General features: G+C 46.8%; 1 protein-coding gene across 6 annotated transcripts in view; it reads right to left on the bottom strand.

The window, feature by feature from the left end:
- Aopep (aminopeptidase O (putative)) overlaps positions 1-27,832 on the bottom strand; it is a 272,203-nt gene that overhangs the window by 34,956 nt on the left and 209,415 nt on the right. The window contains exon 14 of one of the 6 annotated variants that reach the window (XR_015734915.1): positions 26,776-26,969. The exons of 4 other annotated variants lie outside the window; for them this stretch is intronic. The gene's annotated coding sequence lies outside the window, so the exon portion shown is untranslated. Of the gene's footprint in view, positions 1-26,704; positions 26,970-27,832 lie in introns of all 6 variants that reach the window. One more of the 6 variants, XR_015734916.1, reaches the window with a different exon arrangement.

Here is a 27,832-nt window from a genome sequence, read left to right as displayed (position 1 = left end):
AGACAAACAATTCCTCACAAATCAATACACTATAATTAGATTGTTCTTTTGAGCAGGAAGGCCAATTTCCCCTATCCAAAATTATAAATTAGTTATGTGGCACTTAAAATGTCTCCTTACTGAGTAGCCAGCATGTTAAACACTAAGACAATTTCAATAGCAAGGTAGAAATATGTACATTAACAGGAGCATGGCCTTCTCTCCTGTTACTTTACATCTCATTACTTCTTTTTGGCACAGAGTCCTTCTGATACTCGACCCTGTCTGCAAACACTGGCTATACAGGCTTCCCAACTCACTGCCTTTTCTTTTCCTTTATCAATATCTCCAGGTGTGGTGGGCAGGGAGATGACAACGTGGAACCCTGTGATTCTTTGAGGCAACATGACAAAGAGGCACTAAAGTCAGAAATGGAATTAAAATCGCACATCAACTAAGCTTTCTGGGTAGAGCAGAACACCTTCAACTATCTTGGTAGCCCTACAAGGGTCTTTACTAGCCAAAAGGATAGGGAGGAGAAAGAATCTGAGCCTGCAGTCAAAAGCTGGCTTTGAAGATGGAGGAAGAAATGGAAGCTCATCCTTCCCATGAGTCTTTGAAAGCTGCAGGAGGCAGGGAAGTGCCACCTCCCCCACTCCCCCACAAAGGAATGCAGCCCTGCCCAGACTCCACTAACCTAGGGAGGTTTACTTAGACTTTTGATTTCCTGATATTGTAACACAATGTTTTAAACTGCTAATTTTTGGTACTTTGTTACAGCAGCTATAAGAAACTGATACCTCTAAGGCCCTTGGCTACCAATACCAACCACCTCAGCCTCTGGCTCAAAACAAGAGAAAAGTACTAATGTGGACTATCCTTTCGTTCATTGCCAGCTGGGGTGGAACCCACCAGCTTCCTTCTGTAAGGGAGCTTTCTCCCGGGCCTGCTGCTTCACGGGCGATTTCTGGCTCAACTCTAGTGGCTGAGAACTTTGCGGCTGTGGCAGAGGGGAGGAACAGAAGGAGGCCTGCTGCTCAACAAAGAACCAAGGCCAGGCACCGGGTGTCAACCTAACAGGCCAAACAGGAAACAGAGCGCCACTGGCAACTGCGTCTTGATCAAATCTAAGAGTTAATCAGTAACATAACCCCACCACCTTTTTTCATGGCTTTAATTATTACAAAGTAAGAAATATTCAGCCGACTCTGTTTAGTGATGTTTTATTTACCCCTAAAGGCTGAAGTCGTCATTAAATGCAGATTCAACACAGATGGTGGAGCCCATGGCCTGGTTGCCTTTTTCTTAGGTGTCCCCCATAACAACCCACCCCCAAAGGACTCTGGATATATAATACGCACTCACCATTTAGCAACATCAAGATTTCTTATGTCACTACCTATTTTCTGAAGTTTTATTTTTGAGTCATTTCCTTCATGTTTTGTTTTGCCAGCACAAACTGCCGCTCTGGCTCCCAAACACACCTATGTATGTTAAACCTGGCTAAATCTGGAAGGAGCCCAGAACCTTTGGGTTTAAATTGGACAAAATATCTATGTAGTAAAAGGAGTGGGGAGAACGGACCGTGGTGTTTCCTGTAGTCCACGTGATCATAAGTTAATGCCCATCCTATGTCTTATGGTGTCAATTCTGATACGGTGTTTGCTGGTGCTTGTTTTGTGTCTTCTTTCAAAGCAAAATGTCTATTTCCAGGTAAGTGCTCCAGTAATTGACCCAGAGGGTATGTCTGTTGTTAGATCAGCATTTCAGCTCTGGCTGTAGCTTATCACACCTGCCTGTGGAGCTGATAAGACATCGGAGGAGGAAGGCTAAACTGATCTAGGAGGGAGGGAGGGAGTGGGAGGGAGCATAGGTGCAGAGTACCTTATAACAAACCTCCTTTGGATGTACGAGTCAATGTAAAGATGGCAGATACCTCATTTCTTCCCTGGCTGGCATGGCCCATCTACAGGCGCAAATGCTGGAAGCTGAGGGATAGTTAATCTTTGGATTACACAAATTCAGTTTATTTTTCTCATTAGGCCATACTTTTGATACTACTTTATCAGACAATTCTCAAGGCCGAATGTTTCTCTGGAGTGAGACCCCAGCAGGACAACCCCTGGTGATCTATTCAGTGTCAGCGTCCGTAAGTACACAACCACAGTGGTCCCCCGACTCCCGTCTCCACAAGTCCATAGTGACCCCGTATTTTAATCTGGAGCTGCTCACGAATGAATTCCAGCAGCACCTTGGTCTAACAAGGCCCTCATGAGAAATGGTTTCTGAGAGCATCTAGGAAATGAGTGGGGATGACCAGAAACTCAGCCTCCAGAATAGTCTAAGTCTGCTGCTGGCAAATCCAAGAGGGCCAGCAGCTAAAGATCCTGAAGCAGGGTTACTTAAAGACACAGACACAAACTGTTCCTTGAGCAGAAGTCTTCTCTGCAGACAGAGGGCCTGCGCTGTGGAAACACTAGTCACTTCACAACAAGGGAGGCAGACAGTGTGCCTGCACTGTGGAAACACTAGTCACTTCACAACAAGGGAGGCTGTGACTATTCTGTCTCTAGAGTCTCCATACAGGCAGGGAATGGCTGATATATGTCTGCTATAGGTACCAAGAGTTGAACCAAATAAGTTTTATCATTAGGCATTTGTCACTTGATTCAATTTTGGGTGTGTGCTTATACTCAGATTTACAGTATGTAGAAACCAATGCCCAGAATTCACAGCCTGGTACAGGCTAAGCTGTATTCACTAGCAAATGGCAGGTTCCCTACTACAGTATGTGGGGGGCATTCCCATTCACCCTATCATCCCTGTTTGATGCTCTCTAGTTTTCTAGGGAATCTGGCATAACTGGAAAGAGACAGGAGCCTTCCCCCTTCTTTGAATGCACCTTACTCCTGAAGAAATCCCTGTTCTTTTTATATGACTTTGGTGTTACACGGAGGCTCACATGGTAAATATATATAGACAGACAGCTGGATGGGACGGTCTGTCATACAGAAGCCCCTCCCACGGTGGGCAGTTTTCATCTAGAGTCCTGTAAAGCCTACACACGTCTGACGTGCTGTTCCGATTATGTCCCTGACTCTCGGGTACAACGTGTCAATAGAACTATGGCAGAAAGCTGTGAAAATCAGCGAAACTCAGCAACTGGCCAGACTGTGAACCCTTCTGAGTTACGAGGCTGCTGGACGGGAATGGGCTGCGCTGCTTGGAGGCATCTGCCCTCTTCCGCAGCTCTCAAGTGCACCCGCCCCTCCATAGAAGAGCAGTGAGCTGGGAGTCAACCATTCTCCTGGGTTTCTCAGTCCTCACTGGAGACAGGGACTTCTTCTCCCTAGCCCCTTCAGCAACCTTTTGGAAGAAACGCCCAGAGCAGAAGTCATGCTTATTCAGAGAACTGACAGCTGGGTTCCCTGGGTAACACCTGAACTCACTGAGCATGGTGTAGTGCCGAATACACTCTGCTATATGCCAAAATCTCAGATGGAAAAGTCTAGAGTCCTCTGCAGCTGAACATAGCAATACATCTGACTTTCAACGTTCTGTGAACAGCTTTCCAGTTAAACAAAGCATGACCTTAGAAAGAACCCTTTTAGGACATAAGGTCAAGAACATAAAACAAACAAAAACCTTCTTCCTTAAAGCTGTGACAAAGGCACTAGATGAAGTAGAAGGTTAGTTTCTCCTGACACCTTACAGAACAGTCACTCTAAACTACGCTGAGAGCTGCGGTCTTAAGTCCTTTCTTAAAACCCCTTCTTAGGTCAAAGACAGCATATCATGTGTGGTGTTCAAACCTCAAGCAACTTACCTGCTGTGATAGGCTTCAAGAGATGGTTAATAGCACACAAAGGAAACCCCAATTCAGAACCAGCAATCTGCTGACTTGGTAGGAGCCGGACTGTGAAGGGTACCTCAAGGTGAGCTCAGGGGAGCTCAAGGGAGGCTAAACACAGGTTGGTGGGCTGGCAAATTCAGCATACCTGCAGTTCCCCCAGGGCAACTTCAAGTTTTGGTGGCAACTGTGCCTCCGTCTCTCAGGTGTACAAAGGGGCATTGGGAACAAACTACCACTTTCTCTCCACATTAAAAAAAGCCCCTAAACAAATCCAACCATTTGGCTTTAATGAATGTAAAGCTACACTTGTGTTTCATTTTGAAGAACAAGTAAATATTTTATTTTACAGCAAAAATGTAAGAAAATTAGGAAGGGAACTCTCGTAAAAAGATGCAGTTCTTGCAGGTAACTAAGGCCTGCTAAGAGCAGGAGAAACAGTACTCCCTAGGGAGGAGCCCCTGATCTGTCACCAGTACCAAGCACTTAGCCCTAAACTGTACACATGCACATAACATTGCTGTACTGAGCAGGCTGTGCTTGTCTATGTAGCAACAATTAACAATCTAAGGCTGTACATAACGAAGGAAAAGAGGTCACGAATTTCAGACAGTACAATGTGAGGTTCGTGCAAAGGTCAGAAGGAAAGAAATGCCAGGAAAGAATGGTGCAATATTGTAATTTCAAAAACAAAGGAACACTTAAAAATATCTCTAAAAGTAATAAAGACCTTCCTCCCTGACCCACTGTGACTGTCATTTTAGGGGCAGTTGCTCATTTAAAAATTGGGGTTGTCTTCCTATAAGCAGATATTAGAAGCAAGTAGGGCCTACCCAATAAATTCTGTCTTCATAAACTATAATTTCATATTTTAAGTAACTACATTTTCAGATGTTCCTCTGAGAAACTTACAGGCAAAGATCTTTAAAAATCAGCCAGTGTGCTGGGTGGTGATGGCACACGCCTTTAATCCTAGCACTTGGAAGGCAGAGGCAGGCGGGTCTTTGAGTTCAAGGTCAGCCTGGTCTACAGAAAAAGTGACCAGGTGACGTCCCTGTGCTCACAATGCAGATGCTCCTAAAGTCACTTTAATCTCCCACAGCAAAGACCTGGGGAGGGCGTATAGATACGTCCACAGGCCTCCGTGTTCAAAGACCTGGGAGGGGCGTACAAATACGTACACAGGCCTCTGTGTTCAAAGACCTGGGGAGGGGCGTACAAATACGTCCACATGCCTCTGTGTTCAAAAGGATCCTGTTTCAAGAGTCTTCCACTCAAGACTTATCCTTTAAGGGAGACCCAGAAAACATGTCTGGGGGAAAAATAAATGATTGGGGATTGGGGAAGGAGCAGGAAAAAAAACACGTATTACTTGATTCTGGTATCAGAGCCATTTACTTTACAAAACATAACATCAAATACACATAAATTATAAAGAAAATTCCTGTACTACTCACCTGGACAGCTAGTGAGCCACTAGGATGCCACCTTACCCTAGAGTGTGAGTCACTGCCAGCCCTGGCCATGGAACACTACAGGATATATGACTGGGGAAGACCTTCCCAACACAATCATCAGGCAGTGTCCAGCCCTGGCCATGGAACACGACAGGATATATGACTGGGAAGACCTTCCAAACACAATCATCAGGCAGTGTCCACCTTGCCCTAGAGTGTGAGTACACGACAGGATATATGACTGGGGAAGACCTTCCCAACACCATCATCAGGCAGTGTCCACCTTGCCCTAGAGTGTGAGTACACGACAGGATATATGACTGGGGAAGACCTTCCCAACACCATCATCAGGCAGTGTCCAGTCTGAGAACAGGGAAGTGCGGTCATCATGAAATAGTCATCTCTTCCACATCCCTGAGCAAAATGCTGAATGGACAGGGCCTAGGGCCTTCTTCTACTTCTAGGAGATTCTTATCAAAGCCAAAGTCCCTCCACTCTGATCCATCTCTTAGAAGGAATCCCCAGCAAGGCCCATGTGACATCATCCAACAGTCTGTGTTCTCTCTGTATGGTACCAAACGGAAGTCAAACAGGTATCAAAGTATAAACAATGGTCCCACCTCTCCCTACAGGAAACAGGAGCGTATTCACAGCTTGCCATCAGTGCCTTTGTCCAATGGGGCCTCACGAACCAGCAAACGTGTTGAGGAAGTTAATTATCCAAACGGAATTTATTCTACTTTCTGTTTCGTCTCAGCCCTCCTGATATGCTTCATGCTCTCAGCCCCTCGTCTATCCGACTGGTACCAGAACTCAATTTACCAGGACAGTCCATCCTTTGTCACCTGTATACTATGTGACACACCAGATTCTGTGCAAGCAGAATGCAGGAACCTCCTTGTGAACCACAGTTCAAACCACTGTCTAAAAACCTAAAAAACAAACAAACAAAAAACAAAGGCGAGGCAATGACTGTTTAACTTGGATTTTGAGCACAAAATAAGACCAGGCATTTCAAATTGAGTTGAAACCCAGGTACTTGAGGGCAAAGGCAGGATGGCAAGTTCAATGTCAGCCCCATCTACAAAGCAAGTTCAAGGGCAGGCTGAGCAATTTAGCAAGAACCTGTCTCAAAATTACAAAAGCAAAAGGACAGAGGCGTAGTGTACAACCAAGCCCTGGAGTTCATTTCCCAACACGGGGGTGGGGAGGTTCCTTGCTCTGTGCCCCAGAGAACAGGAGAACAAAGTACCAGGCATGCCAGGGCTCCAAAACAAACTTCTACTAGAACACAACAGGGACCTATCCTCAGCATACCACTCAGAATGCAATCTTCTCATTTTCAATGGCTTTGCAAAGAGGTGACGGACAGCAAGGCAGGGACAGAACACATAAGAACTGAAAATCTCCCAAGGACTAAGCAAACAATGGAATAGACAGAATGTCTATTCATCACAGCCACAAGTTTAAATCTGCATACATGAAATTTGGAGCAATTAACTTCATACACAATGGAACTTTTGCTAGTTCCTGCCTAGAACCATGATGGATTTCCTACTCTACTCCCATGTCTGTGGCAGAACCAAGAGTGAACAAACACCTGTATTCTGTCTGAAGAGCTGGATCTTGCTGAAGATTAAGGCTCACATTTTTGAATGTCCACACTTCACATACGGCTGTTTTAGTGAAAGGGGCCTATGAAGTAGGACAATTAATGATAGTAATAATTAACCTAGTGTTTCCTATTCTGAAAGAGGAAACCTGGGGAGATGGTTCCATGGTTAAGAAGAATACTTGCTACTCTTGCATAGGACCCAGCTCAGTTCCTGGTACTACACTGGGCAGCTCACAACCACCTGTAACTCTAGCTCAATAGGATCTGATGTCCTTTTCTGGTCTCCATGGGCACTGAATTTAGGAGCACAAACCCATATACATAGACACAAAACTTTTAAATGCAGTGTTTTTTTTTTTAAAAAAAAAAAAAGGAGGAATTTTTGAAAATTTTACCTGCCATAACATTCTCTGACGCATACATTCGGGTCCCCATCACAGGTGTGCACTCCACTGCACTGTATTACATGTCATGTGTGCACTCCACTGAACTGTATTACATGTCAGGTGTGCACTCCACTGCACTGTATTACATGTCATGTGTGCACTCCACTGAACTGTATTACATGTCAGGTGTGCACTCCACTGCACTGTGTTCCATGTCAGGTTGCACCTCCACTGCTTCTACATGAAGTCTCTGTGCAAGGCACACAGGTGTTCTAGAATTAACTATCCTGTCCAGCACCTGGTATAGTACTAGGACAACAACGGTCCCTGCTGTGTACTGTGTATGACTCCTTACTCAGGAGCAGACCCGGAGAACAGTGAGAAGCAGCAGAACCCAGCTGGCCCCACTCACACAAGCAGCGTCCACCTGCTTCTTCCTGATACAATCACCAACTCCTATTGTTGCTAGTTATAGACTATGCCCCATGAGGTCAGTGAATAACCCCCAGACTGTGAGCCATGGGAAACAGCTTCTCACTGCAGCCTCTGGTGACTCCGGGCTGGAACCATGCTGCCATCACATGTAGGACCCATCTCTACATTTCACTGTGGCTCTACTTCTGGGACCTCCTGTGGCAGGACTTACTTCTTGGAGAACACATCTGAGCAGCTTGTGTCCTTGAGAATGGAGCTTTCTAACAAGCTGTCTACTGGCATATGGACCTAAAGCTCCAGGTTGGAGAGGGCTGAAAATGAGGGCCCTGGACAGAAACCAGACTGTGGGGTTTTCCTGAATACACAGGGCAGGGCATCCGTTTCCAGACTCTAAGTCACCCTGCAACTTTTCTGGACTCTGCAGCTATTGGATTTCCTGGGACATGCTCCTTCTGGTCAGGCTCCTTTCTGTGTTATGGTTAATGTAACAGGATGAGAGAAACCACAAAGTACAAAAGGCTACAGGAGGAGTAAGCCACTTCTCCATGCCCCCCATAAGCACTCGAAAAAAACCATGCCTTTAGCAGAAACACATGCACTCAAAAGATGGGGTGGGACCCTGGAACATCAAAGCCCCTCAGTTGTGGTGCAGTCCATACACAGGATGATCCCCCAGATAAGTGGGAGAGTCAAAAGATGGGTTACATGTGATGCTCTCCTTTGAACCAGGACACAGCTCCGAAGGAACATGAGCAGATGTGATCTGAGCAGCTTAGGGAGCTTAGGCTCAGTGCCCTGCCCGGCAGGAGGCAGAGCTGGTTCTCAGGTACACAGCTGAGGTCTAGCAATCTGTCCTCACAGCCGCCATTGCCAGGTGCACACACAGAGCTGGGCTCTCAGGCTCTGGCTGGTGGCTACAGTCAGTCAGCAGTTTGCTCTAGCACTAAAATAACCACCCAGCACTCTTGGCACATGTGAAGCCTTGCTTGGTGTTTGGGACAGCAGAGGGTTGCTTGGGTTTCATGACACTTATTTCTGAAACTAACAGGAGCAGATGCCTAAAGAGCAGAGACACATTCCCTTTGTTTCGCTAAGAACTTCAGGTGAGTGCTGGGAATCCACTAACTGCCAGAGCAGTTAGTGCTCTTGGTCTCCAGGGAGCTCTACTGAGCGTGCACCCCAAAGGCACCACTGCAGCAGTGTGGCTCCACACACCCTGAGTCCACACTTCTCCTAGTGCCCATCACACCCAGCCGAGAAGCTAAGAGAGCAAGCTGGTCAGCAAAGCCAGCCAGGCCAGATGACAGAGGAAAAATGCCACAGCCAAGGCCAAGTGTCTGCTCTGCTGCTTTCAGGATTCAATTAAGCTGCTTTGAAGTTTAAGCTATTTGCATTTTAATAAAAGCCAGAAAAGAGGACCCGGCTGTGTAACTACGTTTCTCTTAGAAGTAAGTAGGCAGTATCCATTTCAGTGCAGCTCTTAAAGTAAAACAGCAATAGCCCCACAGTTAATTGCTGAACAGGGCTGGTCTTCCATGATCTCCACACTGTGACTGCACACTAAACACACTCATGGCTGAGTGGCTCGCAGAGCCCCTCACGGTTAGCGACAGATGTCACTGCAATTCAAGTTCCAACGGAAGCGGAAACCCAAGAAGGTTGCCTGGCTCTTCACACTGGCATCACTACGGGAAAGACTCAGGTAAAGAGGGAACTGCAGGGCCTGTGTCCCTCCTGGCCCTGTAGGATCCAGGTTCCCCGGAGGGAATTCATGGATATTCACAGTTGGGCAAGGGACAGTTTTGCACATATCTGTCCAAGTCTCCAGAACTTCAGGATTACAGCTCGGGCAAGTGCTGAACCCCACTATTCATGGCCAGGCAAGACACTTCCTATGAAAGCTACAGAGAAAATCTTGTTCCCAAAGCAGAATTTAAAAATCATCATTGAATTTGGTTAATTTAAGCAATAAAAAGAGAGCTTGAGAGAGTTGCCTTTGAAGTAAAAAAAATAATAGTCATAAATATAAAACACATTCCCATCCTTCTCCAGTGGTGACTTCCCCTAGAAGACTGAGGCAGCAGCAATGCATTCAAACAGCCGAGTCGACCAGACAACGTAATTTAAGGTTTCTCCTTTAAACCTTTCCATATTTTTAAAATTTTCTCTAACAGACAATACCACTTTGATAAACAAAAATAAAAGGCCAAATTTCTTAATTTTAAGTTAGTTTGTTTGAATGCAGAAGCTGAGCATGGTGAACTGAACGAAAACATAGGAAACAAGCCCATCAAAAATAGTTTTCACACAGAAATAGAGACCACACTGGCCACAGCACCCTCAAGAACAGAGGAGGGGACCACTGGGAAGAAGCTACATCTCCCGGCCAAGCAGCAGGAGAGGAGACAGCCTGGCACCCGCTCAGATCCACACACTACATAAACTAAATACACACATTAGAATACAATGAGGTCCTCTTCCCTGTCTCAGGAGCCCTCATCACGAGGCTCGATGAACTCTTTTCCTCACTGTAGCTGGGGTCTAGAGAAGGCACTCACAAAATACAGAAGTGCCCAAAGCATCAATACCAACTGAAGTGGCCGCAGTGTTTGAAGGACAATGTGGTGTCTCTCAAACACTAACACGAAAGAGCGATGGACACAGAACTAGAGAGCACAGGGTGGTGGCACGCAGTTCATGAAAAAAAGTTTATACTTGAGAGTTCCAAGAAACAAGGCCTTGAAAGGGGCCCTGAAGGCCCTGACTGAGCAACAGGGTCAGCAGTTGCTCATAGCAAAGCTCCCAGGCAAACGAGGCAAAGGCCACTAGGTGGAGACGGGAAAACTGAGCTGATGCCTGCACCTGTACCAGGCAGGCCCAGGGACTCAGCAATGTTCCCATGAGGCCAACAGTCTGATGGCCCACCTGTGTTTGGCCTATGATTCTGGGAAATGGCTCCTCTCAGAACGTGGTTCGGGGCCAGGCAAATGGCTCACCCAATAAAAGCTCTCGCTACATAAGCCTGATGACCTGAGTTCAATCCCAGGAATCCAGGGAGAGAAAAGCAAAGCTGCTGGGATGCATGTTTATTGTACCACTTCTACAGAGAAAAGGGAGACAGTTCCCTGGGCTAGCTGAGTCTGCAGTGTGGCAGAAACAAAAGACCTCTGCCTCAAAAACAAGGTGAAGAGAGAACTGACTCTGAAAATCATTCTCAGATTTCCACCCCAGGGCTGTGGTGCACGCGCCCTCCCCCACGTCACAATAAAGAAGGGGGAGAAGGGGAGAAAGGGAGTATGTAGTGCCAAGTTCAGAGATCAAGGGTCAGGGGAAGTTGGCATCTCCATGAGAGACTCAACCTGCGGCAAGTGGGCACCTTTGGTGGCAGGCAAAGCTCGACCACCTAGAAGCTCTGTCTCCCGCATCCTCCTCCACAGCCTCCCCATCACCCATAGCAACTTCTCCTACCCAGAGACTAAACACTGCTGTGCTGTGGTCCAAAGCCTGGGGAACCTGGAGTCGTGGCTCTCATGGCAGAGAAGCAGGGTCTCGCTTTTGAAACTGGCTTGAGACGCAAACCCCTAGGAAAATCTAACACACATAACACATGTGCTTGGGTGAGGCAACTTTGACATTTAAAATATAAGGGTGGTTATAACTTGGTCACATGGATGCCTTTATTGGCAGACTGAGACATAGGAAGGCCATGGGCTGAGTGGCCTGCAGAGACACAGGTCACATGTAGCTGCTGACACAAACCGCAGGAGGTTATAACACAGCTGCCCGGATGCCACACATGCATCCCGAAGAACATTCTGAAACTGCAACCATCTCTTAGGAAAATCCTTTCAGGTTGACGTGGCTGCCTCCTTCCTGAGAACATAAGTACACGTTAAAGACAGGCATGCAGAGTGGACGCTGAGCCTGTGTGCTGGGAGGGTCCACCTGCACAGCTCACTCTGCTGGACCGCATTGGGTTTCCAACAGTCCTTCCAGACTCTGCCCACACAGCGAGGCTGGAGAGACGGCTCAGCAGTAGGAGCACTGATGTTCTTCCAAAGGACCTGGGTTCAATTCCCAGCACTCACATGACAGCTCACAACTGTAACTCTAATTCCAAGAATCCCACACCCTCACACAGACAAATGTGCACATAAAATTGAAAGAAAGAAAAGAAAGGAAGAAAAAAGAAAAACCAGATTCCACCTGCACAGGCCTAGAGGCACCCTTAACCATGAGCATGATTAATAAAAACTCAAAGACAGACATTGGGATTCAACCTGAAGGTCAGAAAAGCAAAGCAGCCAGCCACTGGCTCTTACCTTTTCCTTTGTCAGAAATGGCAATCCTTCCTTCAGGAATCTCAGAATGAGACTGGGCCTGAGAGCTGTCTCCTCTCATTTTATAATCCTCTCTAGGGATGAGTTTAAAAGGTGCACCACTGGGATTAAAGGTGTGCACCGCCCGATTTCTATGGTAACTAGTGTGGCTACTATGATCAAAGGTGTGTGTTACCACTTGTCTGACCAGTAAGGCTGACCAGTGGGGGCAAGCTTTAGTTATTAAAATACAAATGAAAAGCCACTACAGAGACCCCATATGGACTCATAATGAACTTCCCTGTAAGACAATGTACACCTGGCACTAAAGCCATCCTTGCGAGCTGATCAGTTGTCTGTTCAAATATCAGAGCCTGAGTGTCAGCTCAGCAGGCACTATCCCTCCCTCCCACAGACTCAGGCACCTGAGGGCTGTGAGCCAGCGTACCCTCCCTACCTTTCCTCTCAGAGTGCTGTGTGCTCTCTCTATCTAGGCATCTGCCTTTGGACAAGCGCACATTCTCAGAGCAGACCACAGCCAGCGTTCCTAGGCTCCCACTCTCCCTCCACATGCCTGTGAGCCAACCTAGGACTAAAGGGCTACTTCCCCAGGGTGCTTCATCATGAGGCACTCGGTGCACTTTGAGGAACACACCTGCAAATCCTCAGTGAGCAAGCAATGAGAGTGACTTGCCACGCAAGGAGGCCATGTCAAGGATGCCACACAGCTTGTAGAACTTTGACCAGGCCTATGGCAATAGCCCAAGTTCATCCAAACACAGCAGAGGCATGTTTTAAATAAAGAATTCTTAAAAGCTCCCAAATTCAATCGATTGGGAACTGATGGTTTGTTTATCAACAGCCCCACAAAACAGGGCTCCACAGACCCATCCAAGACTACTTTATATTAAAATGATGTCCATAATCAGAAGCACAAACCAGCAAACATTATGTGGAGTCAGAGAAATTATTAAAAATATTAAGATACAAAAATCACCTTCTCAATATAAATTAATTTAGTGAGTATTACATACACCACCCACAACAAACTAAACAGCTTATATCAAGCCCATAAGAAAAAACTTAACTGGAAGTTGTCAAAGTGCCACATATATGGCCGATGGTAGAACTCAGAGGCAGAAAAGAGAAGACAACAGGGCAACAAGGACGACAGTTTGAGCTGGCACATGTAACAGTGTCTGCTTCCTCGGTATGCTCCCCAAATAACGAAGACATGTGTCCCTGCAAAAACTCAGGAGTCATTCCGCAGCGTTATTCACGCTGGCCTCCAGCGGAAAATAACCGAGTGATCTGGAACGGAGCTGGGTCGAACGTGGTATATCCGCACACTGGAGTGCTACGCAGGAATGAAAAGGAACAAATTACATTCCTACATTAAACAATGGACAGACCTAGAAGCATGCCAAACGATGGAAGGCAAATGGAATATTATATATACATACCTATGTATCACATAATTAAGTCCACTGTTATGAAACATCCAGAAAATACAAATCTACAAAAAGGAAAACTGCGTGTTTCCTGTGGTGGGGTGGATGGTGGACGGAAAATGACCACTAACAGACACCAAGATCTTCTGAGGGTGATGAATACATTCCAAAACTGGATTTTGGTGATGCCTGTACAATCTGACTAATTCAATAAAAATCACAAATTGTTTATGGTATATAAATTATGCCTTCTCGGGGCTGTTAAAAACACAAGCAGGCATACAGAGCCAACAGCTGAAGCCCTGGGCAGCTGTGGAGTGTTGGATCTGTGCTGTGTGGCTTTTGCTTTCCTGACTGTGGGGTGGAAAAGATGACATCAGTCAATGAGCATCAGGAGAACGCAGAAATCTGCTCTTCAATTTCCTCCTGGATAATAGAGGAGTGTGGGGGAGACAGAGGCATGCAGAGGAGCAAGCAAGTCTGTTCCTTCTTCATTACAGAGTTCAAGCCAGGTCATGGACCTATTAGACAGGAACTGGCCGGGCCCAATCATTACTGTGCACCACCAGCCAGGGGGGGCAGTGCTGGGGCCTGGGAACCACAGAGCCCACCACACTAAAAACACAGGACTTTTTAAAGTGGTGGCAGCAGACAATGAACAGTAAGGAAATGAGAAACTGGTGAAGTTCTATGTTTAGTTCATATAACCTAAAACAAACACAAGCCTGTGACCTTCCAAATCTCCAAGTTAGGCTGCACGTGTTAAAATCAACATCAACTTAATAATTACCCATAATGAAAACATCAATCTACTAAGCAGAGTGTGCAGTGACCTGAGACGCCCTAGCCCGCTGTCCCCTCCCATCTCTGAAAAGCCTGATGTTTGTCAAGCACCTACTGAACTCCTAGCTGTGACCTGGGGAAGCTGGCAGCCTGTGTATGAGTGGCTTCGCAGAGCCCGGTACTGTTGGCCACGGGGTGACAGAAAGTTAATGAGGGGAGGATGGGGAGGATGGGAAGCATGGGAGACGAGGAGGAAGAACAATCTAGTGACCCAGTGCAGAAACACACCATCGCCTGCACATTCGGAAGGCGAGCACCTCAGGGCCTCATCCTCACAGAGGTTCAGACTAGGAGAGGAAGCAACACAAACTGCGCATGCGAAAAGACGGCCAAACTGACAGAAATGGGGTGAAGTTATTTTTGGTTGCAGCCGATTTGGGCAAAAATCCATTTTATGACAAACAGATTGCTGTGGAAAGAGTCGCACAGGCAGGAAATAGGAAATGCTCTATTCACCTCCTTTCCCACCAGCCCCAAGAGAATTCCTTTTATTTTGAGAAGAAAGTAATAAAACTATTCTGCCTGCCAAAAGTCCCCTCTACTGAGAGTTACTATGGCTGGTGGTGCCACGCATAGTCTCTGCACGCACATGCCCCGTCTCGGCAACCGGTAGTCAACAAGGGCACACCGACGCCATGTCTGGAAACTGCTGTAGCCATCGCTTGGGTGTCACTTCCTTTGGCCTCTGAAATCCTTAGTCCGTCCTTCTGCTGACGGGAGGAAACAGGGACAACGTTCCAGAGGCCTCCACCCTTCCCCTAACTGCCTGAGTCTGTAGAGCAGCTACTGCTCTTTGTCAGCTACGTTAGAATGCTCCAAGAACGCCAGGGGCTGCTGGAGATGACGGCTGGACTCCGCATGTTAACTTCAGAGAGAAGAGGGGATCTAGCAGGACAAGACCACGACCCACCTGTACTGCTCCTGCTGGCTAATGCAACATTTGACATGAAAATCATCCTACATAAAAAAATAATTTCATCCCCCATAAAAAATTCAAGAATGCTCATAATTCAGAGGGCACGGGGAGTTTCAATTCTCAGCAATTAGGAAGCCACAGTCAGTCCACTGGGCTTTGTCCAAGGACCCTTTTAACTACTTGAAAATGACAGCTGATTACCAAGTAACAGTGTGGCTCACTTATAAAACCCTTCTAAAATGTATCGATCCTTGATTACATAAGCAAGGCCATTCTGAGAAGCCTTTTTAATCATGCATAGCCCATTACTCATAGCTGAGACAAACAATGCCCACTTCTTTAGTGTCTAAGTGGGTTTCTGTTAGTAAGTCTGAGCTTAGGGAAACGTATTAACTATTTCAAGTCGATTCAACCCGAGAATCAGTTATTGTAAAATCTGGCCCGTCATGGAGTAGCAGCAGTCGGGTGGAGATTGCAGCATTTGTTTGGAAAGCCGTCCTAGCATTCTGTGATCAGGACAACAGCAAACACTTGACTTGTGGATGGTTAGATCTTGTAAAGTTAGTTCACTAAGACCTCACCCAAAGCGGTAAATGACCCTCGTGGCTTCCACTAAAGCACTCTCGGAGGAGCCAGTGGGAATTCCTAGCAGTTAAGTCTGCAGTTTTTTGAAGACAAGGGTCTCAGGTAGAGCAGGCTAGCCTCAAATTCCCTTTGTAGCCAAGGACAACCTTGAAGTCTAATCATGCCACCTCCACTTTCTAAACACTGAGGTTACAGGAAAGGCAGTCACTCAGGGCGGCTTCTAGGTGAGGCTGGAAGGCAGACCTCTCATGCCTCTGATACATCTGGCTGGCACCTGCTAGAGCTGCCATCTGAAACCTAACACTGGGGCATCCCAGCCAGCCCATGGGGACAATACAGCCACAGCAGTATTGCAAACGCCCCTATCTATCCTCAGTTCTAGGGAGCTCCTCTTAATTCAGTAAAGACAAAGGACTTTAAAGCCTTAAGAAGGCACTAACGGCCATCGCTGACAGCACGAGCAGCCACTGTCTGTGGGCAGTTCTACGGTGGCCATTCCAAGGCTTCCAAAGACTGGAGTGGCTGAGAGAAAAAGGTGGAATATAGGATTTCACTCCATCTACGTGACTTCACATCCCAGTGCTGAGGGCTCTAAGGAGGGAGAAAAACACCAGATTTCAGCTTAATTCTAAAAGAGCCAGGGACCACAACATCACTCTGTGCAGAGCGCAGCTCAGGAAACCACATGTTCTGGGAAGAGAAACAGGAACAGGCCAGCCACAGTTAGCATGAATCATAAAGCCAGAGTAAAAAACGGGCTGGAAAGTACAGTGTCCTTCACAGACGGGCACTTTGGCTGATGACTGCTAATGCAGCCTCTCTGTCTTAACTCTGGATAATGTCTAACATGGCGCTAAGGTCCGTCATAAAGGGCAGTCTACATGCTCGTAACGGTCTTCATACAAAGGCGCAGCAAGATCTACTTCTTCCCTGCTCTCCATTTAAAGCATGTATTTCAGTCTCCAGGTGCCCAAACCACACTGAAGACCAGTAATCCATGAAACCCACACTGGGAGCTGTCTGTACCAGTCTGTGACCTCAGAACAGGTTCTACCCAGGAAAGAAGTGAGACGTAGCCAGCCCAGGTTCGCACGTGACACAGGAGAGAGTCCTGGGCCAGCGTCCGAATTCTCTTATGGTAAACTTCATGGGGAGTTCTAGACGCACAGGGGAGCAGGGCGGTGGTGCTGACTGTAGCAGGGGCAGGGAGTTCAAGCCATCTCCAGCTCCAGGCCAGACTGCGCTACGCAGCATGGCCCTGTCTCAAAACAGCAGAGCAAACAAACAGAAAATGAGTTTGAAGCTAAGCAAGCAGAAGCAAAGAAACATTTTTACCTTCTGATCTGGAGCTGTCTTTTCAGCCCTCTGTTTCCATCTAGCAGCTTCCTAGATGAGCAAGGCTGCCAGTGACTCTGTATTACACCCAGCAGTTCCGCTAAGGCTTGGTCGGTTGGTGAGTCAAAGTCAGACGCAAACTGTCCGTTCTGGAAACGGTATCTGCAGCTTCAGTCGAGGGGCGGGAGAGGCTGGCCACAGAGCAGGCCCCAGCACAAACCAAGGAAGCTCTGAGACCAAGGCCAGTCCAAGTGGTACACATGTGGGGCCCCTCCCCCATGTTTCTAGGCACACACTCCCTACCTGTGTGCACACAGTCCAACATGGATCCTCTACTACCAGACATCCCCAAGACAATCAGGTTTGTCTTCTGACAGTCCAGCGTTTGCCTATGAGACCACTGACTATGCCCAACACCTGATGCAAAGTGTGCCCCAGGGCCAGTATGATGGGGCACGCCCCCTCCAGTATCTTTTCTTTCGCTGAAGGAGAGAGTAGAGGACACGATGCCTGCAGGAGTCTGATCGGCTCTGCTGTATAGCTGCCAGCAGATTTCTTTTCCTTCCCAAGGCCTCCTCCATCTCCCTCTGCAGCCCACCGTTCTCAGGGATAGAACCTTCACGTTCCATGTGTAGGTTTAATTGTTTCACTATGCTTTCAGCGATGGTCTGACTGGCCCTACAAGCAAAGTCCAACAAACAGTAAGAAAATTTCACAGGCTTAGGATGTGGTTCAGTGGTAAAATGCCTGACTAGAACACTCAAAGCCTTGAGCACAAACAGAAAGAAAATTTTTCTTAACTAAATTTGAAACTCATCAAGGTATGAACATGCACAAACATGGAAACATTACAAAACAAAACAAGCTAGGGAACATATCTACTAAAAATATCTGAGGACTGCAGGAAGGGCAGTAGGGTGACGCCACCCTTCATTCCAACGTAAGATGGCCACTTACATTTGGTTCAATACACATTAATACTTCATTTATACACACACACACACACACACACACACACATAAACACAAGTGCACAAGCGCAAACACGCACACACTTTTATGCCACAGTTGCTTGGGCTGCGACAAATGCCCTACAGAACACGCCACTTTACTGTCTCCTGTGAGTGCCTGGCTGTCCCCGCAGCACGCAGTCTGTCCGTCCCAGTCCTTGGTGCTGAGACAGTGCAGTCTGTGCATTTCTAAACAAGGCAAAGCATAAGGCTTCCCTTGGGGATGGCCTTCCAGGGTACACTAGACTCCTTTCCTGTCACCCTCAGTGTCCAGGGCCCAGACTCAGCATGTCCGACCTCACATTATCATCATGCAGAACCCCAAACAGGCACAGGCGTGCCTCTACCCGTGTGTGTGTGTGTGGTGGGGGTACTGACAAGTGGAAAATGCAGTAACAAGGCAACATGGGAGAATCAGGCCAGCACACAGCCTAGGAATTGAAAACCTAAGAGCATCTCACAACCGAGATAAGGGTCTGAGCTGCAGAAGCTGTGAGTTCATCAGCCCAGCTGCACTGCTTCTCAAGCAAAGCAGCATGGCCGTCGCCTCCTTTCCTTCTCATGAGACCCTCAGACAAACACACTTAGGATCCCGAGTAATTGTTAGAACAGAGCCTACTCCTCTGGTTGCATGATTTGTGGCTTTTTCGGTTGTTCTGACAGCTTCCTGCCGGTGGTGACTGTATTTTGTGAGCTTGCCTCTACTTCGTGGTCTTCCCAATGTGCTGTGCTGTATGCAGCATGGTACACGGTCAGATTTCCACAGGTTCAAAACTCTGAGTTCTCTTTAACATTCATAACCTCAATGCGACCAAGAATACCCAAGGAAAACAGTGATTTCACAGACAGCTAGAGTTCACTTTTTGTAACACAATAAATGAGAACATTGCACACTTTTGGAACCTTCCCTTTCTCTGGCCTTACAGTAGCTATGCACTGGGAATCATACATGCTGCAAAGGCCAGAAGGTCTGAGAAGTGAAAGAAAAGCTCCGTGAAGAATCCACAGCAATGACTTACCCAGCATCCACCTGAAATGCATGTCTGCTAGAAGACAAGCCCCATCAGCATCATGAAACCACGCTTCAGGACTCCAGGCTGGCTGGAGGACACAACGGACGGTTACACGAGACACAGGGAGTTGCTGCTGCTCTGAAGCAGACAGCTAGACAAGCCCCATCTGCTGCTCCAGAGACCAGCGCTGGGAAGAGCCACGGACATTTGAGAGCATGCTCTTGTCTCAGCATCAGGAGGGAAAGCCCAAGTCACATGCCTTCGGGTCACCAACCTTTCTCGCCATTATTGAAAAGAGGTCCTAAAAATGCATCCAATGTTTGGTGGAAGCCAGGGCACCCATCTAACTTTCACCAGGCTCAAAAGGGGGACATACCTAACCCTTCCACAGGTGACATGGGGTCCCAAGGTCTCAGTAGAGCTGGGCTCCGCTGGAAGGACAAGAGGACGCTGGCAGCGTCAGACTCCATCCCAGGGAGGGTGAGGACGGGTCATCTTTAGGAGACAAAGAGGAAGCCACACCCAGGAATGCTGTGAGGACACAAAGGGCTGTGACTCAGAGAGCAGGCTGCTAGGAGCCAACTGGCCTTGAAGGTGTGGTGACTCACTTGGGGAGACACCCAGATTTCCAACTTTTGGAGCCAAAGTCTGCAAGATGGAGGACTAAGGAAACGCATGCAGAGCTTTTCAAGAGCCAGCCTGGCTGCACGTTAAGAAGCACGGCGGCGGCCACGGCTGCACAGTAACAGCGGAGGGCAAGGGTGTAGGGATGCTGCTGGTGGGGACTGCTAACAGAGCTAGCCCAGAGTTCCCAACAAAGGAAAAGCAGATACACATCTGGACGAGGGCAGCTGTACCTGCGGGTCAATGAAGCAGTGTGCGTAACAACAGAAACTGAAGCAAAAAACAAATTCCAAGTGTGTCTAACAATTGGTAAATGGATAAACTGAATGTAGTAAATCCAGCAACGCAATATCACTTTAACAAAAAGAAAACAAACCAAACTGCTGACAGAGATGTCTGAACAGCCCCTAACACTGTAAGACAGTTAAGCCATATATGAGTCAACCGCAATGAAGATTCTAGAAAAGGCAAGCTATAAAGTCAGAAAGCACAGAGCTAGGAATGGGAATGGGACTGGCCAGAAATGGGCACAAGAACTCAGGATGACAGAGACTCTGGAACTGGGTTGTGGCGCTGCAGCTGCAACACTCATAGGACTGGCCTGGCATGCTTAACACAGGGGCTCCTCTCTCCAGTTAGACTATGACAGTCAACAAACAGTAAACAGACAACTTTCTTCAATGCAAACTACCGCACATGTGCGAATTTCATGGCACATAAAACAGCCATTAAGAGACTCGGTGCTGTGCTTTCTGGGCTCTGGGGCAGCCAGTGTCCTTCCTCTTCATGTCAGAAAGAGCTGCTGAGGCGATTCCTCAGCCCAGGGCACTAACGTGTTCGGTAAGGGGGCACGAGGAGACCAACTGCACGACTGTTCCCAGATTCCTTCTGTGGCTCAAGGTCTCTTGGCTTACGTATGCTTTTCTCTTCGTGGACACCAGACGAACAGTAGAAACTGCAGCTGAAGATTACAGCAAGCTTTGAGTCCTGCTACGCTGTGAGCAGAAACTGAAGAAAAATAAAAGTCTATATTCTGAGATCTTTCTCCCATTCTACATGGTTTCATGGTATGAGCTAGGAAATCAGTTTGTCTCCCTTCTTTCACATACATAAAAAGCTGAAGTTTTCCATATGGATGTTCAGAGGCCAAGGGCTGAGAAGTTAAAACTTTCGATTTGTGGATACATGAGATGCTGAGGCTTCCAGGGTCCATTAAGCCCATTTGCTTTCCATCACCGGAAAGATGCTAACTTTAAAAACTAAAAAGGATTCCATTTCAGCTGTGCTGCTGGGAACATGGGACACTCTCTCAATGCCAGGACACAATTTTAAAAAACTCCCAAGAGACTGAAAATTAGGAAAATTCTGGAACAATGGATCACCGCCGCTAATATTGAAACGTCTTAACTTTTTACTTTGTCTAGAAACCAGATGTTTAGAGGAAAGAAAACAGAAACGCAGCCAGTGAAAAACAGTGGGAGTGCAGAACGGAGGAGACTGAGAACTATCCGCGTCCAGCAGAGGATGCACACACAGAGTTTTGAGCAATAGATGGATACTAACTTCACACTTTTTCTGTTCAAGAAGACCATCTGAATGCTGATGGCAGAATCAGGTCCCCTCAGTTCTACAAAATAACCAGAGTGGAATGAGCAGAACACATCAATATCCTGCAGCCCAGAGACCCACACCTATTCCGCCCACCTACTGAGATTTTCCTGCACCCCTCATAGGGACCTCATCAGCTTTGTTTCAGCATCTGCCTTCTCTAACTCCTTTCTGATAATCTCTACTCTTTGCCCCAGGTTTTCTATGTCATGAATATGAAATAAAGTCAGCAACAAAGTTGTCTAAATAAACAGAATTTGGTAAAGAATGATCAGAGATAAGGTCACATTTCTGGCCTATCCTGATACTTAAGCGCTAACAGAACTTGAGTGACGGATTCTAGTCTCACCTGCAAAAACAGAGGGGATTTACTATAGGAAATGCATTCTCAAGTAAAAGGACCACCACTTACACACGGATCACTCAAAGCCCTCCCTATCAGTGCCTACAAATCAGGCCAAAGTATTAAAATGGTTTCAGTTAATTCAGTTACTCAATTCCCCACCATAACTTCCTGCCTGTGTGTGCAAAAAGCTGCTTTATCCAAACAAGGTCCAGGCATGAAACATGAGTGTGGATGTCCTCAGGTGAAGCTCAATACAGTGGCAGCCTTCATCCCTGACGTGTGCTTTTGTGTTATTTGCTGCACACCGCTTTATAAGTGGTAGTTGGTGTGTCTGTGCTGTATCTTCCCCTTGTCAGAAACGACAGCTCGTTTCCTTGGCATTTTCCAGAAGCTTTTGACGGAGGGCTTTATGTACAACAGATTCCAGACAACGTGCTGGGTTTCTGGCTGACTTGAGCTTTCTACTCATTACTGAAGAATAGGTAATTGTTTTTCCACGTATTTCTCTGGGAACATATAGCCTAGAACATACAAACCTAGGGTTTTGTACGAGAGAGAAAAACAGAAGGGAGATGGAATTTTCCAGCCGAGAGGCTTCAGAGAGCTCCTGTCTTCTTCAGTCAGTCCCCGCTGAGTGGGGCCAAGGGTCTCTCCCCTCATCATGTGGAGCCAGTGATGTCCCTGTCTCAGGCAGCTGAGGAGACATGAAGTCTCTACACTTCAAACATCCTGAGCACAGAGTCTCGAGAGGACACCGGAGGAACGGATTCAAAGCACTTCAGGTACAACATCTCATTTGAGCTTACATCTGCTCCCAGAGAGTAGAAAACGGATGTTCTCAATGTACAAACCGGGAAAACTAAGCTCAAAAGCCAAGTAGCAACTGTGGAAAGTGACTCACAGTAAGGCATTTTAGAGCAAAATTTTTAGACTTTAAAGAAAAGGAAATTCAGGCACCAGGTCGGGGGCGAGGGGGAGAATAGGTCACTCTAAGAAAAGGAATGAGGTCAGAGAAATACAAGTGAAGGTGAGGGTGAGGGCTAAGGACAGACTGGCAACCACACAGCTGTGACCCAGTACCGTCCCCACAACCCTTCCTGCGAGAACCACAAGGCAGGAAGAGACCTCACCTGAAAGTGACCTCAAGGTGTGAAGAGTGAAGGGGACACCTTGAGGGTGTATGTGCTGCCAACAGTGAAGGCGTACACGTGACCCTACTGGCAATGACCAAAACTGAGCTGTGTGGGTCTACAAATGTGCCATGGAAAACAGCTGGTTCATCACTTCGTACACGTTTACTTGGAAGTAAAAGCATATTTCAGGACACATGATAAAGTGAAGGAAAAGAAATGGTGTCTAATTTCCTCCTTGCTCACATCACAGAACCAATACGAAAGCAGAAAGAAGGGTGTTTATAAAAACTGGAGAACCAAATCAGACATTGCCCCAAACCCCCCAAAACGACAAAACCAATCCACCCATTCATACAAAAACAAACCAAGCTTTTATCACTTTGTGTACTGGGTTCTCAGAGGGAAACAAAAGCCACATGACAAACCCCGGGCCAAAGTCAGGTCTGGTGTCAAGACCTTCTGCCTCCAAGCCCTCTTTCTAGAAGATACTAAAGAAACCTCCTCCAGAAAATCCAGGAAATCTTGACCAGCATATTTTCATGGATACTATCAGCAAAGAATAAAATAAATAGCACAATTTAACAAATTGGTAAAAAAAAAAATTCTTTTTTTCCCTGAGACATGAGTTTCTCTGTGTATCCCTGGCTACTGTGGAACTAACTCTGTAACCCAGGTTGGCCTCGAACTCACAGAGATCTGCCTGCCTCTGCCTCTTGAGTGCTGGGATTAAAGGTGTGTGCCACCACTGCCCGAATAGATAAGTTTTTTAAAAACTTGCAGCATCAAGGTAAGGCTGTAAAAGTAAATACCACTTAGGGGGCGTCATCATCTAACCAATCACACAGCACTTATGGGGCCACATGAGTTCTCTGAGAGCTTGGGATTCATGGATGAACATATAACAGACTTCAGCTGGCTTCTCTGGGCTGAATACATTCGTGTGTCCCCTGCTCAAATGCATGATTAATGGAAACAATGGCAGGCCCTAACCCAAGGTGACACAGTAGGTGCTGCTAAAAATAACACATCGTATTAGGGCCATCTGAGCCCAGGCACAAAACAGCGGCTCATTAAAATGCCTAAGCTTAGCGTGGCTGCCAATGAAAGCCTTCTGTCACAGGAATGAAATTAATGCTGCCTATAAAAGTAACTAAAAAGCCACAAAAAAAATGTTCCTCTCCCACCTTCCTTTTCCAACCCAAGTCTTATGTTTTATATGAAAATAGCTTTCATCTTTCTCGGCATGGAAGAATTGGTGGTGGCTGGCATCAAACACACTAAAATCAACACAAGTGTAATTATCTGCACTCTTTCAAGTGTTTTCAAAATACACGCTGGTTGAGATGTTCTTAATTTAGAAATGCGCGCTCTGCGTTGGTGGCGGTCGAGGCCTAATAGGAATTTCAGTGTAGCCCGACATTATTTTCTGAGGCAGTCACTTGACTGGCTCACACTGCCCTCCCATGCCTGCCGTCCTGGTGTCACGCTGCTGGTTGTGATAGGCTTTAGTGGGACACTTACATCCACTACTGTGTGTGAGGCACTCAGAACTGCGCTTGCCACATGGCAAGTGCTGGCTATGGATGCGCTAGCAGTTCCACTCGGAGGCTCTGAGTGTCGTGTGAGGGTGAGTGGGCGGCAAGGACCGTTGAGGGCAGGCTGGTCACTGTTTTAATTTTCCTGCTATGCCGGTTTAAACCTGGCAGGGATTTTACCATACACAGAATTGTCAGGATCTTTTTTCTGGTTTTAAATTGCAGATTCTTAAAAAGAATCAATCTATGGAACAGATGAGAATTTAATAACATAAAATTATACAAATTAAACTGTCTTTCTTAGGTTACAAAAATATATTTTATCAGCAATTTTTCTTGGTTCAGCTTAAAGTAAGCAAAAAATGTCAAGAAACTTGCATAATCTCATCTGACTTGAGACCTGCATATAGAATAATACGTTTGTTAAGGACTTATAAGAAATAAAAGGGTAGGAGGAGGTGCAGAAAACAAGATGCAGGTACCCGGGGGTCCCTCACCATCCCTGCAATACAATTCAACGCACACAAACACACCTCTCTGCTTGATTTCTTTACAACTTCTCATAAATTATTCTTTCTCCCATCACTCATGCATGTCCTTATCCAAAGGCACAGTGGGCACACAGGACACAAAGCCACTCACTGAGGAGGTGAAGAAGGGCAGGCTGGTGATTCATTAGAACCCATAAAGCTTTTCTATGGAAATCAAGAATCAATGAAGCTATTGTACGAGGCCATGGCTCTGCAAGTGTGGACTAGTTATAGATTCTCTCAGAGCAACAGCACTCTCAAACAGAGGCACGGGCACCAAGCCAGGGAATTCCAGGGGACCCTTGCCCCAGGTGGAAGGGTAGCTGCCCAAACCCACCAGGTTTCTGGGTGCAGGGAGAGTGGCTACAGTTTGAGGGGGTACTTGGTCACACGCTCCAAGTTTGTACGGGCTGGTTTACTGGTTTGAGCTCTGAGGGCTTCAAGTGAAGCCTCACATACACCACTGCCTCTATGTGCACTGGCAAAAGTAACTTTCTTTGTAACCACTTAAATACTGGTTTCCAGAATTACAACTGAATATAAAAGACCTTTGTCACAAAAGACAAACACGGCAGTAGAACATTTAAAGCCTGAACTACCTACCTTTAAAACATTCTGCGTGTTCTCCTGGCAGAACTGCCGCAAAAGCGTGCAATGCACCTCAAAGGAGTAAATGGTGTTGAACATGCGAACCTCGCTGGGTCGACACAGATTTAAAAATCGTGGTGAATTATCCCAACAGAGATTACCATGGATTGTATGGCTCAAGTGTGTAACTAGATAAACGACAGAAAAGCAGAGTGAAAATGCTCCAAACTGTGGGATCTCATCAGAGAACACACAGAGCCGACAGCCTGATGCCACTAGCCACTAACACCTCAAGACCCACGGGTCTCGCTCGCGCTCTCCAGTTGTTAATAACTCTGCACCTTTCAGCTCCCAGTGATAGCTATGACTCACAAAGGCCGGTCCATTGCACCCTGGATGCCTGCTGCAGACACACCAGACGTGGAAGATGGCCTCCTGAGTCAGTCCAGTGGCCAGGAAGCTTCTGATCTTAGCATACACACAGAGATGTTTTCTCCACGTTATCATCAGACGTGCGAAAAACCAAGAAGGCAGATTCTCTGGACCCAACAATAGAAATTCCCTTTCTGTAAGGAGCGCGATCTTGCGGCAAGTGCATTTTCTTAAATCTACTATTTCATAAGGTGCTGCTGTGATACATAATTTAATTCTTAAATTAAAGGTTATCGAAACTCTGTTCACATGTATGTCTTAAAATATCAGCCCTTACTCTCTAATGGTGATACATAATTTGTGTTTAATCTTCAAGATAAAAGTTAATGTGATCTTCTAAAGCCAACAGATCATGTAGCAAAATCTACTGTTTTTAACACACATACTTCTCACTATTGAAATCACAACTGGAACTGACCACAGAGCTGGCCTTGGACCATCCTCGGTGGGCCACTCATGCTCTTGCCTTCCGGTGGCAAAATTTATTCAAACTAAATAATGGGCATTTGAAACAACAGGAAGGGGGAGAAAATCAGAGCAAATAGAGAAAGATTTCAGGAAGCGGAGAGAGGAAACAGCCATGAGAGAATTCAGTTACAGCCATGGACAGAGAGAGGCAGGAGCTAGAGCAACAAAGGAATGAACATCAAAGAACATCCAAAGAAGAAGCACAGCAGAGAAGATAGTCAGTCACAAACGCAGGCAAAGTCCTTACAGACAATTCTCTGGTGAGAGTCCAGGGGAGCGCTCTAACCGCTTATCTGGTAGCATGGCCACTGAACTCACTGTTTGCTGGTTCACAGCCGAGCACAGGGAGCGGACTGTCCTGCTTCTCTGGCTGGGGACAGCAAACGTGTCCTGTAAGATGACATTCTTTCCACACGGCTCACTCCGAGCCTGGCCTGCTGCCACGGCTGTTTTCCTTTCTCAAGACAGCAAGGAGGTTCTGTTTTTCACTGGGCAGTAAAAGCCGCATTCGCCTATAGACGGAAAACATTCCAGTTCTAGCGTAGACGTTAGTACAGGCTGCTTAGTCAAAGCCACTCAGATCTACTCTATTCAGTCAAGTCTACCTAGTCCAGTCCGGTCCAGTCCAGTCTAATCCAGGCCAACCCCTGAGAGAGGCCTGAATGTGGAGGACACTTGAGGAGTGGAAGACAGGAAGAAGGACACCTGGCCAGACCGAGAGAGGGCAAAGACAAAGAAGACAAAGGAGCAGACTGCGGCCAGCTCCAGAACGAATGTCCTGACAAGCACACTACCTTTTTAGTCTTGCCAAACTGGCGAAAGCAGAGTGCGCACACTGGAGACACAGAAAGGACACAGGAGCTAATTTATTTGTGGCCCAACAGACGTTTTCAATTTCGTTTTCATTTTCATTTTATTTTAAGACAGGGTCTCTTTACAGGACCCTGGCTGCCCTGGAACTATGTAGACCAGGCCGGCCTTGAACTCACAGAGATGTGCACACCTTTGCCTCTTGAGTGCTTGAATTTAAAGCATGAGTCACCAAGCCAGGCTCAGCAGACCATTTTCTTTTTAAAGTAACTTCTCTGAACCAACAGTGAGTGAGCTGCTGAGGCCCCACCAGCAACAGGCTCATGTCGGAGCCCTAGACTTGGGCTGAACACTCTTGAGTCATCCTCATTTTAGACACACACACCCCTAGACCCTGTGCCATTCAGGTCCCATTCTAATGCTCTTGGAACATAGATCTCACGGCTCACACTTCAGAGTGCCTTGTCTCGTCAAGCATGGAACTTCTCCCCAGTGTTAGCAGAAGTCCAGCCCTCCACAGTGCCGGCGGGATCTGGGAGAAGTGGGGACAGGGACAAGACACAGG

Source organism: Myodes glareolus, chromosome 14, assembly GCF_982192425.1.
Source record: "Myodes glareolus chromosome 14, mMyoGla1.1, whole genome shotgun sequence".
Taxonomy (NCBI): Eukaryota; Metazoa; Chordata; class Mammalia; order Rodentia; family Cricetidae; genus Myodes; species Myodes glareolus.
This window is presented reverse-complemented; position numbering and strand designations above follow the sequence as displayed.